At 42.3% G+C, this 12,572-nt stretch overlaps 1 pseudogene; it reads left to right on the top strand.

Moving 5' to 3' along the window:
• Positions 1-4,230: 4,230 nt before the first annotated feature.
• Positions 4,231-4,367, top strand: LOC132677407 (U2 spliceosomal RNA; annotated as a pseudogene).
• Positions 4,368-12,572: the final 8,205 nt, after the last annotated feature.

The raw sequence follows: 12,572 nt of genomic DNA, 5'->3' as shown, positions 1-12,572 counted from the left end.
CTGTCTTTTGACTTCCAGTGAAATGATAAATAGTTCTCCATCCCCTCACTCTCAATCTGAAGGTGTTCTCAGGTCTAAAATGAGTCTCTTGTAGACAGCAAATAGATGGGTCTTGTTTTTTTATCCATTCTGATACCCTATGTCTTTTGTTTGGCGCATTTAATCCATTTACATTCAGTGTTATTATAGAAAGATATGGGTTTAGAGTCATTGTGATGTCCGTAGGTTTCATGCTTATAGCGATGTCTCTGGTACTTTGTCTCACAGGATCCCCCTTAGGATCTCTTGTAGGGCTGGTTTAGTGGTGACGAATTCCTTCAGTTTTTGTTTGTTTGGGAAGACCTTTATCTCTCCTTCTATTCTAAATGACAGACTTGCTGGATAAAGGATTCTCGGCTGCATATTTTTTCTGTTTAGCACATTGAAGATCTCCTGCCATTCCTTTCTAGCCTGCCAAGTTTCAGTAGAGAGATCGGTCACAAGTCTTATAGGTCTCCCTTTATATGTTAGAGCATGTTTATCTCTAGCTGCTTTCAGAATTTTCTCTTTATCCTTGTATTTTGCCAGTTTCACTATGATATGTCGTGCAGAAGATCGATTCAAGTTACATCTGAAGGGAGTTCTCTGTGCCTCTTGGATTTCAATGCCTTTTTCCTTCCCCAGATCTGGGAAGTTCTCAGCTATTATTTCTTCAAGTACACCTTCAGCACCTTTTCCTCTCTCTTCCTCCTCTGGAATACCAATTATGCATATATTATTTCTCTTTAGTGCATCACTTAGTTCTCTAATTTTCCCCTCATACTCCTGGATTTTTTAATCTCTCTTTTTCTCAGCTTCTTCTTTTTCCATAATTTTATCTTCTAGTTCACCTATTTTCTCCTCTGCCTCTTCAATCCGAGACGTGGTTGTCTCCATTTTATTTTGCAGTTCATTGATAGCATTTCTTAGCTCCTCCTGGCTGTTCCTTAGTCCCTTGATCTCTGTAGCAAGAGATTCTCTGCTGTCCTGTATACTGTTTTCAAGCCCAGCAATTAATTTTATGACTATTATTCTAAATTCACTTTCCGTTATATTGTTTAAATCGTATTTGATCAGTTCGTTAGCTGTTGTTATTTTCTGGATGTTTTTCTGAGGGGAATTCTTCTGTTTTGTCATTTTGGATAGTCCCTGGAGTGGTGCGGGACTGCGGGGCACTTCCCCTGTGCTGTCTTGAATACCTTGAGTTGGTGGGTGGGGCCGCAGTCAGACCTGATGTCTGTCCCCAGCCCACTGCTGGGGCCATGGTCAGACTGGTGTGTGCCTTCCCTTCCCCTCTCCTAGGGGCAGGATTCACTGTGGGGTGGCGTGGCCTGTCTGGGCTACTTGCACCCTGCCAGGCTTGTGGTGCTGGGGATCTGGTGTATTAGCTGGGGTGGATAGGCAGGGTGCACAGGGGCGGGAGGGGCAGGCTCAGCTCGCTTTTCCTTCGGAGATCTGCTTCGGGAGGGGCCCTGCAGCACTGGGAGGGAGTCAGACCCCCCAGAGGGATGGATCCGCAGAAGCACAGCATTGGGTGTTTGCCTGGTGCAAGCAAGTTCCCTGGCAGGAACTGGTCCCCTTTGGGATTTTGGCTGGGGGAGGGGCAAGGGAGATGGCGCTGGTGAGCCCCTTTGTTCCCTGCCAAGCTGAGCTCTGTCATCCGGGGCTCAACAACTCTCCCTCCTGTTGTCCTCCAGCCCTCCCGTTCTCCAAGCAGAGCTGTTAGCTTATAACCTTCCAGATGTTAAGTCCCGCTCACTGTCCCAACACACTCCATCCGGCCCCTCCACTTTTGCCAGCCAGACTCGGGGGCTCTGTTTGGCCGGCGGGCCACCCCTCCGCCCCGGCTCCCTCCCGCCAGTCCGTGGAGTGTGCACCGCCTTGCTGCCCTTCCTACCCTCTTCCGTGGGCCTCTCGTCTGCGCTTGGCTCCGGAGACTCCGTTCTGCTAATCCTCTGGCGGTTTTCTGGGTTATTTAGGCAGGTGTAGGTGGAATCTAAGTGATCAGCAGGACGCGCGGTGAGCCCAGCGTCCTCCTACGCCGCCATCTTCTGAAATTTTTTAAAAATATTTTTTAAATGTTTATTTATTTTTGAGACAGAGAGAGACAGAGTGCGAGTGAGGGAGGGCCGAGGAGAGAGACAGGGAGACAGAATCCGAAACAGGCCCCAGGCTCTGAGCTGTCAGCACAGAGCCTGATGTGGGGCTTGAACCCATGAACAGTGAGATCAAGACCTGAGCTGAAGTCAGCTGCTCTACTCACTGAGCCACCCAGGCACCCCTATCTTGAAAATTTTTTTTAATGTTTATTCATGTTTTGAGACAAGGGGCCAGAGAGAGAGAGAGACCCAGGATGCGAAGCAGGCTCCAGGCTCTGAGCTGTCAGCACAGAACCTGACAAGGGGCTTGAGCTCATGAACCATGAGATTGTGACCTGAGCCAAAGTCTGACATTTAACCGACTGAGCCATCCAGGCACTCCATTTCATTTAAAGTATTTCATTTAAAGTAACATAAATAGGGGCGCCTGGGTGGCTCAGTCGGTTAGGCATCTGACTTCGGCTCAGGTCATGATCTCAGGGTCCGTGAGTTCGAGCCCCGCGTCAGGCTCTGTGCTGACAGCTCAGAGCCTGGAGCCTGTTTCAGATTCTGTGTCTCCCTCTCTCTCTGACCCTCCCCTGTTCATGCTGTCTCTCCCTGTCTCAAAAATAAATAAACATTAAAAAATTAAAAAAAAAATAAAGTAACATAAATAAACCAATCACACTGTAATGCAACTATGTATATTTTTTACTTAAAAAATACTTGGCAAAACAACGAAAAAATAACAGTATTTTTGCAAAAACAACAAAAATGTTATGTCTTTGTAAATTTGAAAATATTTTTTAAAGGTTTGGATTAATAGAAGACAAGTAGCCTCTCACATTTTCTTTTGCATTTAATTTGTTTCAAGGGGATGGTTTGGTTGATGGGTGTAGAAAAAAAATTGACCATCTAGATATACATGGTTGGAAATGAAGGCAGTTTTTAATATACTTTACAGATGATTGTGGATGTTTTTCTTTGTTACTACACCAGAACTCAACCGGTGATAGTCTGTTGAAAACTAGTTGTGATATGGAATGTGTACTCTTTTCAGTGAACTTTTTGTATTCTGTCACATTAAAATACAGTGGTCTACTTGCATTTTGAATGAGTATTTTACCAATGCATGATTTGATAAAATCATGCTCTGGTTATTTGAAAATACTGACTTACTGAGTTGTGAAGTTTTTTTCAAATACCATCATAATTTATTGTATAGTCTCAAAAAAAAAAAAAAAATCACACATGTTAACAGCACTACTGATCTTACCAGAAAGGTCCTGACATACTGAGAAGCTTTCAAGTTCATGGTTTCAGACACATGGTTTTCAAAATTCTCATTTTTCCATTCAAATTTCATCTTTAACAAATACCAGTTTTTCTTAAAGTTACAGGCTCACTTCATTATTCTCAAGAAATTCTCAAGAAAATTATCTTTATGCCACATTTCCAAGTCTTAATGACTAGAGTTTATGTTTAATAAGGGGGGGAAAAAACAAACTTTGAAACTCAAACATTCACATAAGCATTTTTGCTCAAGACAATCCCACTTTGGGTGTGCAGCATTAATGTCTCATGCATACCTCCCGATTCATCATTTCTTCACATACAGTGTTAAAAAGACGTGTACTTAAGATTGAGAGTCAGTAAAATAAAGTATACATCTTCAACAAGGATAGTCTTTGGTGATATATATATATATATTCATATTCATTATGGTAGAGAATACAGTGTTTCCCAGTAGTACAGTCTGGTGGTACTGACTTGATTTGTACAAAGGCATGAGAAATTTTACACGCCATAGCTTTTGCTCTGTTAGTGCAAATATCAACCCAGTGTGAACGAGGCAGTGTTGGTATACTCTGAACACAGTTCTGAGCTCATGGGTGCCCTGGAAATGTCTTGGGGACTTTGCTGTTCTTAGAATTGCTGCCTTAAATCCAATCTGCCTTTCTCTTGAGTAGCTAGAGTTTGAACAATTCAATTCTGTGCTCCATTTTTGAGTGAACAATTCAGATGCCAAATGTATTACTGTTGCTTACACATCTCCGATTTTGTGATTCTCATGGCCCATTTTGATGAGCCAGTATATTGTAGTCCCACTAATCTTTCTATCAACTCCCTATGAATCGCTTCTCAGCCTTTTGGCTAAGATCAAGTGTAGTATCTATTAACTGCCTATGTTTTCTCTAGGTCCTGCGACTATTCACATACTTTTTCTTCAACTAGGAACACCACTTCCCTCCAAACTGTGAGGGTAACATATACTCAGATATAAGCTAAATATCATTTTCTTAATAACATGCTCATTGATACCTACATTTGTACTTACTTTTAAACATCTGTTATATGCTATGGAATAGGAATTAGGCATAAATTTGTAAATTTTGGATGTTCATTTTTATGAGTTTAATGTCTATATCATTCACTTTTTTTTAAAGTGCATTTATTTTTGAGAGAGAGAGAAAGAGAAAGTGTGAGTTAGGGAGGAGCAGAGAGACAGGGAGAGAAGACAGAATCCCGAGCAGGCTCCATGCTGACCTGGGGCTCAAATCCATGAGCCGTGAGATCATGGCCTAAGTTGGAGTTGGATGTTTAACCGATTGAGCCAGCCAGGAGCCCTTGTATCATTCACTCTTAAATCAGCCCCCGACAAGGTGCCTGTTACGCAATATTCACTCAATAAATACTTGTGTATTATATATTCTTCACAGTCTGGAGTACAGGTGACCCAAAACGTTAACTATTTTTCTGTACCTCCGTTTAATCTCTGTCATGTTTTCCTTTTACCTGTCAGCAAATAAATAAATAAATAAATACGTTTAATTCTAGGTAATTCCATTGTTTTTCTACTTATAGGTAAGTGATAAAATTCAGGGTTTCTTCCTTTTCTTCTCCCTGCTACAGATTTTATCATCTAGGATTGACTCAAGATTAGAGTACCTGGAGATGGGTACCCTACTGCTTGGTCTGGATCCATGTATCCTGGTGCCCATCAGTTAATGCAACAACACTGTTGTGCTTTGTGATAGGCAGACTCCATCCCCCGTGGCATTTGTACATAAGACGGTACATCCCTACATGAAACTAACTAAGATGGCCTCTAGTATACAGCTAGCCGATCCTCATTATTTGCAGCTTTCACAATTGTGAATGTTCATACTTCCTGTGATTGGTTTAGAATCTTAAAATCAATAGCTGGCGCTATTTTGTGGTCCCATAAAAACATGATTAGAGCAGTGTAAAAATCCGCTGTGCATAATCCCAGTTGGGGCTGAATATAGCGATGCTCAGTGTTCTTGTGTTACTTTTCCTGCTATAAGCAGGGGTCCTTTTTGAGTCTATGTAGTGCTGGCTTACCCAACATTTTTGAGCTTTTTTTCTGGTGATGTTGCATTTAAAATGGACTCGAAGCATAGTACTGTCGAGTGTTCCTAATTACGAGAAGGCTGTGAAATGCCTTATTGAGAAAATGCCATGTGTTAGAAAGGCTGCATTCAGTTCTGAGTTATGCCGTTGTTGGCTATGGGTTCAAATCAGGTGAGTTAGCTAGCATTACATGTGAAATAAGGTTTCTTTAAACAAACGCACACACAAAACAAGGTTCCATATTGATCGGTTGATAAAAATGGTGTGGCCAAGGGGCTCGTGAGAACCTAAACCTGTATTTCTCCTAGAAGGAATGGTTTAATATTTGCGAGTTCTATATTTGTAACTACTTGATAAAACATTAATTGCCATGAATAATGAGAATTTACTGTGCCATTTTCCTAGGACTTCCTGCAGTCACTGAGTGTGCAGTCATGACCCTGAATTCTGGTTCTAGCTCCACTATATACTCACTGTATGCAAGACCAAGAGTCTTTCCAAAGAAGCTTCTCTAAGTATAGAAGAGAGTTATTTTTTTCCTTCTAATCTGTGGTGGTTTGAAGTGTGTCCCCCAAAACATTATGCTGAAGTTCTATCTCCCGGTACCTGTGAATGTGACTTTATCTGGAAATAGGGTCTTAGGAGATGTAATAAAATTAAGAAGAGGTTGTACTGGATCCAGGTGAGTCCTAAATCCAATAACTGGTGTCCTTACATACAGACAGATTTGGAGATCTTAGAGACAGAGAAGAGACCTATAGGAAAGAAGACCAGCTACAGATGGAGGTAGAGATTGGACTTGGCCAAAAAGCCCAAGGATTGCTGGCCGGTACCAGAAGCTAGGGCAGAGGCATGAAACACAGTATTCCCCAGAAGGAGCCAACCCTTTTGACACCTTGATTTTCGACTTTAGTGTTCCAAAACTTTGTTTTTTTTGTTTTTTTTTTTATTTTTTTATTTTTTTTTATTTTTTATTTTTTAATATATGAAATTTACTGTCAAATTGGTTTCCATACAACACCCAGTGCTCATCCCAAAAGGTGCCCTCCTCAATACCCATCACCCACCCTGCCCTCCCTCCCACCCTGCCCTCCCTCCCACCCCCCATCAACCCTCAGTTTGTTCTCAGTTTTTAACAGTCTCTTATGCTTTGGCTCTCTCCCACTCTAACCTCTTTTTTTTTTTTTTTTTTTTTTTTTTCCTTCCCCTCCCCCATGGGTTTCTGTTATGTTTCTCAGGATCCACATAAGAGTGAAACCATATGGTATCTGTCTTTCTCTGTATGGCTTATTTCACTTAGCATCACACTCTCCAGTTCCATCCATGTTGCTACAAAAGGCCATATTTCATTTTTTCTCATTGCCACGTAGTATTCCATTGTGTATATAAACCACAATTTCTTTATCCATTCATCAGTTGATGGACATTTAGGCTCTTTCCATAATTTGGCTATTGTTGAGAGTGCCGCTATAAACATTGGGGTACAGGTGCCCCTATGCATCAGTACTCCTGTATCCCTTGGATAAATTCCTAGCAGTGCTATTGCTGGGTCATAGGGTAGGTCTATTTTTAATTTTCTGAGGAACCTCCACACTGCTTTCCAGAGCGGCTGCACCAATTTGCATTCCCACCAACAGTGCAAGAGGGTTCCTGTTTCTCCACATCCTCTCCAGCATCTATAGTCTCCTGATTTCTTCATTTTGGCCACTCTGACTGGCGTGAGGTGGTATCTGAGTGTGGTTTTGATTTGTATTTCCCTGATAAGGAGCGACGTTGAACATCTTTTCATGTGCCTGTTGGCCATCCGGATGTCTTCTTTAGAGAAGTGTCTATTCATGTTTTCTGCCCATTTCTTCACTGGGTTATTTGTTTTTCGGGTGTGGAGTTTGATGAGCTCTTTATAGATTTTGGATACTAGCCCTTTGTCCGATGTGTCATTTGCAAATATCTTTTCCCATTCCGTTGGTTGCCTTTTCGTTTTGTTGGTTGTTTCCTTTGCTGTGCAGAAGCTTTTTATCTTCATAAGGTCCCAGTAATTCACTTTTGCTTTTAATTCCCTTGCCTTTGGGGATGTGCCGAGTAAGAGATTGCTACGGCTGAGGTCAGAGAGGTCTTTTCCTGCTTTCTCCTCTAAGGTTTTGATGGTTTCCTGTCTCACATTCAGGTCCTTTATCCATTTTCAGTTTATTTTTGTGAATGGTGTGAGAAAGTGGTCTAGTTTCAACCTTCTGCATGTTGCTGTCCAGTTCTCCCAGCACCATTTGTTAAAGAGACTGTCTTTTTTCCATTGGATGTTCTTTCCTGCTTTGTCAAAGATGAGTTGGCCATACGTTTGTGGGTCTAGTTCTGGGGTTTCTATTCTATTCCATTGGTCTATGTGTCTGTTTTTATGCCAATACCATGCTGTCTTGATGATGACAGCTTTGTAGTAGAGGCTAAAGTCTGGGATTGTGATGCCTCCTGCTTTGGTCTTCTTCTTCAAAATTACTTTGGCTATTCGGGGCCTTTTGTGGTTCCATATGAATTTTAGGATTGCTTGTTCTGGTTTCGAGAAGAATGCTGGTGCAATTTTGATTGGGATTGCATTGAATGTGTAGATAGCTTTGGGTAGTATTGACATTTTGACAATATTTATTCTTCCAATCCATGAGCAGGGAATGTCTTTCCATTTCTTTATATCTTCTTCAATTACCTGCATAAGCTTTCTATAGTTTTCAGCATACAGATCTTTTACATCTTTGGTTAGATTTATTCCTAGGTATTTTATGCTTCTTGGTGCAATTGTGAATGGGATCAGTTTCTTCATTTGTCTTTCTGTTGCTTCATTGTTAGTGTATAAGAATGCAACTGATTTCTGCACATTGATTTTGTATCCTGCAACTTTGCTGAATTCATGTATCAGTTCTAGCAGACTTTTGGTGGAGTCTATCGGATTGTCCATGTATAATATCATGTCATCTGCAAAAAGCGAAAGCTTGACTTCGTCTTTGCCAATTTTGATGCCTTTGATTTCCTTTTGTTGTCTGATTGCTGATGCTAGAACTTCCAGCACTATGTTAAACAACAGCGGTGAGAGTGGGCATCCCTGTCGTGTTCCTGATCTCAGGGAAAAAGCTCTCAGTTTTTCCCCGTTGAGGATGATGTTAGCTGTGGGCTTTTCATAAATGGCCTTTATGATCTTTAAGTATGTTCCTTCTATCCCGACTTTCTCAAGGGTTTTTATTAAGAAAGGGTGCTGGATTTTGTCAAAGGCCTTTTCTGCATCGATTGACAGGATCATATGGTTCTTCTCTTTTTTTTTGTTAATGTGATGTATCACGTTGATCGATTTGCGAATGTTGAACCAGCCCTGCATCCCAGGAATGAATCCCACTTGATCATGGTGAATAATTCTTTTTATATGCTGTTGAATTCGATTTGCTAGTATCTTATTAAGAATTTTTGCATCCATATTCATCAGGGATATTGGCCTGTAGTTCTCTTTTTTTACTGGGTCTCTGTCTGGTTTAGGAATCAAAGTAATACTGGCTTCATAGAATGAGTCTGGAAGTTTTCCTTCCCTTTCTATTTCTTGGAATAGCTTGAGAAGGATAGGTATTATCTCTGCTTTAAACGTCTGGTAGAACTCCCCTGGGAAGCCATCTGGTCCTGGACTCTTATTTGTTGGGAGATTTTTGATAACCGATTCAATTTCTTCGCTGGTTATGGGTCTGTTCAAGCTTTCTATTTCCTCCTGATTGAGTTTTGGAAGCGTGTGGGTGTTTAGAAATTTGTCCATTTCTTCCAGGTTGTCCAATTTGCTGGCATATAATTTTTCATAGTATTCCCTGATAATTGCTTGTATCTCTGAGGGATTGGTTGTAATCATTCCATTTTCATTCATGATTTTATCTATTTGGGTCATCTCCCTTTTCTTTTTGAGAAGCCTGGCTAGATGTTTGTCAATTTTGTTTATTTTTTCAAAAAACCAACTCTTGGTTTCGTTGATCTGCTCTACAGTTTTTTTAGATTCTATATTGTTTATTTCTGCTCTGATCTTTATTATTTCTCTTCTTCTGCTGGGTTTAGGCTGCCTTTGCTGTTCTGCTTCTATTTCCTTTAGGTGTGCTGTTAGATTTTGTATTTGGGATTTTTCTTGTTTCTTGAGATAGGCCTGGATTGCAATGTATTTTCCTCTCAGGACTGCCTTCGCTGCATCCCAAAGCGTTTGGATTGTTGTATTTTCATTTTCGTTTGTTTCCATATATTTTTTAATTTCTTCTCTAATTGCCTGGTTGACCCACTCATTCGTTAGTAGGGTGTTCTTTAACCTCCATGCTTTTGGAGGTTTTCCAGACTTTTTCCTGTGGTTGATTTCAAGCTTCATAGCATTGTGGTCTGAAAGTATGCATGGTATAATTTCAATTCTTGTAAACTTATGAAGGGCTGTTTTGTGACCCAGTATATGATCTATCTTGGAGAATGTTCCATGTGCACTCGAGAAGAAAGTATATTCTGTTGCTTTGGGATGCAGAGTTCTAAATATATCTGTCAAGTCCATCTGATCCAATGTATCATTCAGGGCCCTTGTTTCTTTATTGACCGTGTGTCTAGATGATCTATCCATTTCTGTAAGTGGGGTGTTAAAGTCCCCTGCAATGACCACATTCTTATCAATAAGGTTGCTTATGTTTATGAGTAATTGTTTTATATATCTGGGGGCTCGGGTATTTGGCGCATAGACATTTATAATAGTTAGCTCTTCCTGGTGGATAGACCCTGTGATTATTATATAATGCCCTTCTTCATCTCTTGTTACAGCCTTTAATTTAAATTCTAGTTTGTCTGATATAAGTATGGCTACTCCAGCTTTCTTTTGGCTTCCAGGAGCATGATACATAGTTCTCCATCCCCTCACTCTCAATCTAAAGGTGTCCTCACATCTAAAATGAGTCTCTTGTAGACAGCAAATAGATGGGTCTTGTTTTTTTATCCATTCTGATACCCTATGTCTTTTGGTTGGCGCATTTAATCCATTTACATTCAGTGTTATTATAGAAAGATATGGGTTTAGAGTCATTGTGATGTCTGTATGTTTTATGCTTGTAGTGATGTCTCTGGTACTTTGTCTCACAGGATCCCCCTTAGGATCTCTTGTAGGGCTGGTTTAGTGGTGACAAATTCCTTCAGTTTTTGTTTGTTTGGGAAGATCTTTATCTCTCCTTCTATTCTAAATGACAGACTTGCTGGATAAAGGATTCTCGGCTGCATATTTTTTCTGTTTAGCACACTGTAGATATCGTGCCAAGCCTTTCTGGCCTGCCAAGTTTCAAAGGAGAGATCAGTCACGAGTCTTATAGGTCTCCCTTTATATGTGAGGGCACGTTTATCCCTTGCTGCTTTCAGAATTTTCTCTTTATCCTTGTATTTTGCCAGTTTCACTATGATATGTCGTGCAGAAGATCGATTCAAGTTACGTCTGAAGGGAGTTCTCTGTGCCTCTTGGATTTCAATGCCTTTTTCCTTCCCCAGTTCAGGGAAGTTCTCAGCTATAATTTGTTCAAGTACCCCTTCAGCATCTTTCCCTCTCTCTTCCTCCTCTGGGATACCAATTATGCGTATATTATTTTTTTTTAGTGTATCACTTAGTTCTCTAATTTTCCCCTCATACTCCTGGATTTTTTATCTCTCTTTCTTTCAGCTTCCTCTTTCTCCATAACTTTATCTTCTAGTTCACCTATTCTTCCTCTGCCTCTTCAAGCCGAGCCATCGTGGTTTCCATTTTGTTTTGCATTTCGTTTAAAGCGTTTTTCAACTCCTCGTGACTGTTCCTTAGTCCCTCGATCTTTGTGGCAAGAGATTCTCTGCTGTCCTGTATACTGTTTTCAAGCCCAGCGATTAATTTTATGACTGTTATTCTAAATTCACTTTCTGTTATATTATTTAAATCCTTTTTGATCAGTTCATTAGCTGTTGTTATTTCCTGGAGATTCTTCTGAGGGGAATTCTTCCGTTTGGTCATTTTGGAGAGTCCCTGGCGTGGTGAGGACCTGCAGGGCACTTCCCCTGTGCTGTGGTGTATAACTGGAGTTAGTGGGCGGGGCCGCAGTCCGACCCGATGTCTGCCCCCAGCCCACTGCTGGGGCCACAGTCAGACTGGTGTGTGCCTTTTCTTCCCCTCTCCTAGGGGCGGGATTCACTGTGGGGTGGCGTGTCCCGTCTGGGCTACTTGCACACTGCCAGGCTTGTGTTGCTGGGGATCTGGCGTATTAGCTGGGGTGGGTAGGCAAGGTGCACGGGGGCTGGAGGGGCAGGCTTAGCTCGCTTCTCCTTAGGTGATCCACTTCAGGAGGAGCCCTGTGGCAGCGGGAGGGAGTCAGATCCGCTGCCGGAGGTTTGGCTCCGCAGAAGCACAGAGTTGGGTGTTTGCGCGGAGCGAGCAAGTTCCCTGGCAGGAACTGGTTCCCTTTGGGATTTTGGCTGGGGGATGGGCGGGGGAGATGGCGCTGGCGCCTTTGTTCCCCGCCAAGCTGAGCTCTGCAGTCCGGGGGCTCAGCAGCTCTCCCTCCCTTTGTCCTCCAGCCTTCCCGCTTTCCGAGCAGAGCTGTTCACTTATGACCTCCCAGACGCTAAGTCGCGCTTGCTGTCGGAACACAGTCTGTCGGGCCCCTCCGCTTTTGCCAGCCAGACTCGGGGGCTCCGCTTGGCCGGGGAGCCGCCCTTCCGCCCCGGCTCCCTCCCGCCAGTCCGTGGAGCGCGCACCGCCTCGCCGCCCTTCCTACCCTCTTCCGTGGGCCTCTAGTCTGCGCTTGACTCCGGAGACTCCCTTCTGCTAATCCTCTGGCGGTTTTCTGGGTTCTTTAGGCAGGTGTAGGTGGAATCTAAGTGATCGGCAGGACGCGCTGTGAGCCCCGCGTCCTCCTACGCCGCCATCTTCCGGAACCCCGTCTAGTGTTCCAAAACTTTGAGATAATACATTCCTATTTTAAGCCAGCCCATTTAGGGTACTTTGTTACAATAGCCCTGTGAAGCTAACACACACCCTTTAACATTTTAAGGTAGTATCATTGATGAGATCCCACAGAAAAATAAACTCCTAAAAGATCTATGAGAAAAGGGTAT

Source organism: Panthera onca, chromosome A1, assembly GCF_046562875.1.
Source record: "Panthera onca isolate mPanOnc1 chromosome A1, mPanOnc1 haplotype 2, whole genome shotgun sequence".
In the NCBI taxonomy this organism is placed as follows: domain Eukaryota; kingdom Metazoa; phylum Chordata; class Mammalia; order Carnivora; family Felidae; genus Panthera; species Panthera onca.
The sequence above is the reverse complement of the archived record's forward strand: the minus strand, read 5'-3'. Positions and strand labels throughout refer to the sequence as shown.